Source organism: Vombatus ursinus, unplaced genomic scaffold, assembly GCF_900497805.2.
Source record: "Vombatus ursinus unplaced genomic scaffold, bare-nosed wombat genome assembly UNPS02014775.1, whole genome shotgun sequence".
Classification (NCBI taxonomy): Eukaryota; Metazoa; Chordata; class Mammalia; order Diprotodontia; family Vombatidae; genus Vombatus; species Vombatus ursinus.
In genome coordinates this window covers 3,396,722-3,400,116 of record NW_020954553.1, presented here as the reverse complement: position 1 = coordinate 3,400,116, position 3,395 = coordinate 3,396,722, and positions in this window count along the sequence as shown.

Here is a 3,395-nt window from a genome sequence, read left to right as displayed (position 1 = left end):
TTACCAATACGACCATCATTTCACCATCATCATCATCATCATCACCATCATCACCACCACCACCACCACCATGATCATCATCATTATCATAGCTAGCATTTATGTAGTGCTTTAAGGTTTGCAAAAATGTTTTTACAATTATTATCTTATTTGATCATCACAATAACCCAGGGAAGTAGGTGTTATTATTATCCTTACATGACAGTTTTGGATACTGAGGCACAGAGAGGTTAACTTACTTGCCTAGGGTCCCACGCTATGCCCCTCCACCATATCTTCTCTTTTCTTTACTAAACATTTCTAGGTCCCTCAGTTGGTCTCAGTGTGGCATGTTACCTGCTCCCCTCCCCATCTTGGTCTCCCTCTTCCAGTTATGTTCCATTTTTTTTTGTTTTTGTTTTTGTTTTTTTCGGAATTGCAACATGCAGCACTAAATACATTACTTCAGGTGTGGTCTGGCTAGGGCAGAGTTTAGTGGTATTAACATTTCCTTCACTTTGGACCTTGGGCTTCTCTTGGTGCAGTCTCATTAGCTTTTTTGGTTATTGTTGGGAAGTTGTCAATGTATTGACTCACGTTGACTTTAAAGTTAGTAAGTGTTTGAGGCAGGATTTGAACCCAGGTCTTCCTGACTCTGAGTCTAGCGCTAACAGATCTATTTCATCAATGTGTGGAACTCTAGAAAGCCTCATATAAAAACTATCTCTGCAGATGCAAATAGGCAACTACTCTATCATTTGGAGTCTTTGAGAATTTCCCAGGAGACATTGAGAGGTAGAATTACTTGCCCAGGGTCACACAGTTAGCAGGTGTCAGAGGAGGAAATGAACCCAGGTCTTCCTGACCCAGGTATGCCCTGGAGCTACTCTGCCAGGACGCCCCTCACTTCTTATCAAGTAAGTCTTTGGTTGGTCAACCAGCATTTGATGTACCAGGCATAGTGTGAAGTGTTACAGACACAGAGGAATGCAAAAACGTCTTCATATTCTAATAGGGGAGACAACAGACAAATAAGAGGTGTTTAAGAGGTCTGAGGCAATGGAAAGGAGGATCTTAGGATGATACAGAAGATCCAAAGCTGGAAGGAACCTCAGACCATCTAGTCCAACTCCTTCATTTAACATAGGAGGAAACTGAGGCCTAGGGAGGTTGTGACTTATCCGAGGTCACATAGGTAGGAAGCATAAGAGGTAGGATTTGAACTCAGGCTTTCTGACTTCAAAGCCAATGCTTTTTCCACTGTATTAGGATGCTCTAGAAGAAGGCCTGAAATGTGGGAGATGGAGAAGTCCAGGAATGTTGGAAGGCCTGGAAATCCAGGGTATATGGATAGATTTGAGGCAATGGGAAGGCTGGGAAAGTTGGAGGTGTAGAGAAGCAGGAGGGAGACCCTGAAAGGTAAAGAGGCTGAGGAGCCCTGGTGGGCCTATCAATATAGAAGAGGTCGGGGAGGGATGGTGAGGTTTCAGGAAATGGGGAAGCTGGGAGATGAGAAAAGGTGCAGGGTTGGGTGGGAAAGGAGGCTTGGGTCCAGCTATTGAGAGACTGAGGAAGGAGGCTCAGAAGTCCTAAGTAGTGTTGCAGAGATCTGGCTTCCTCTCATCCATTCCTAGTGATGTCTGGGTGTGGGTGGTGGTGGCAGAGCTATTATCGCCTCAGCTTCTTGAGAAACACAGAAATCTAGGTCCTGAGGAAGTGGGCAGTGGGGTGTGGAAGGTTCTGGAAGGAAGAGTGTTGGCGGTGGAGAGTGGAAGGAAGTCCAGGGAGAGTGTAGTGCAGTCAGTCAGTCAGTCAGTCAGTCAGTCAATAAACATTTATTAAGCTCCTACTATGGTCCAGGCACTGTGTTAAGCTCTGGGCATGCAAAGAAAGGCAAGAGACAGTCTCTGTTCTCAAGGACTCCACAGTCCAATGAGGGAGACAACATGTAACCCACTATGTAGTACAAACAAGCTATAGACAGGATAAACTGATGATAATCTACAGAGGGAAGGCACTAGAATTAAGAGGGTTTGGGAAAGGTTTCCTGGGGACCGTGGAATTTTAGCAGGGACTTGAAAGAAGCCAGGGCAGCCAGGAGGTGGAGATGAAGAGGGAAGGCATTCCAGGCATGGGGACAGACAGAGAAGATGCCCAGAGTACAGGGCTGGAGTGTTTTGTATGAGGAACAGCAAAGAGGCCAGTATCACTGCATTGTGGGGAAGGTGGAGGGGACGAAGCAGACTGCAAAGGCATGGGGGCAGATAATGCAGGGCTGTGAATGCTAAACAGTAGTTTATATTATTAGATCCTGGAGATGACAGGGAGCTACTGGAGTTTATTGAGTGGGAAGGTGACGTAGTCAGGCCTGTGTTTTAGGAAGATCCCTTTGACAGGTGGGTGGAGGATGCACTGGTGGCCCAGTAGCAGGCTATTGTGACAGTCCGGGCATGAGGTGATGAGGGGCTGAACCAGGGTGGTGGTAGTGCCAGGGGAGAGAAGGAGATGTGCTGGATTTGGAGTCAGAGAACAGAATCATGGAACTAGAGTTGGGGGGGGGGACCTTGGTGGCCATGTAGTTCAATCCAATCACAAAAGAAGACCCACTGTCACATATGTGACAAACTTGGTCATGCAGTGTCTGCATGAAGACCTCCAGGAGTGGGGAGCCTATCACACATCTAAGGTGAGCCATTCCATGTCTGGACATCTCTCAGTGTTGGGAAGTTTTTTCCTGATGTGGAGCCTAAATCTGCCTTTTTGTCACTTCCAGTAATTGCTTCCCTTCTGCCAAACAGAACAAGTCTCACCTCCCTTTGCGTGACAGCCCTTCAAATACTTTGAGAAGGCATGAGGTCCCCCTGACTCTCCTCTTTGTTACACATTCTCGATTTCTTCACCCCTTCCTTAGATGCCATGAACCCAAAGCCCTTCGCCATCCTGATTACTCTCCTTTGGGTGATCTCCATCTTATCAATGTCCTTCCTACACCTTGTGGCCAGAAGACAACACAATACTCCATATGAGGTCTGACAAGGGCAGAGTGCAGTGAGATTATCATTCTCCCTGTACCTGGAGGTCATGCCCTAGATTAAAATCTTGGCTTTGTCAATTACTGCATGTGTAACCTTGGGCAAGTCACTTAAAGTCACTCAGACTCATTTCTCAACTGTTAAATGAGGGAATTGGGCTAGATAGCCCTTGAGGTCCCTTCCAGCTCTAAATCTGTTCTCCTAAATCTCTTTGGGGGCAGCTGGGTGGCACAGTGGATAGAGCACTGGGCTTGGAATCAGGAAGACTCATCTTCATGAGTTCAAATCAAACCTCAGACACTTACCAGCTGTATGACCCTGGGAAAGTCACTTAACCCTGTTTGCCTCAGTTTCCTTATCTGTAAAATAAGCTGGAGAAAGAAA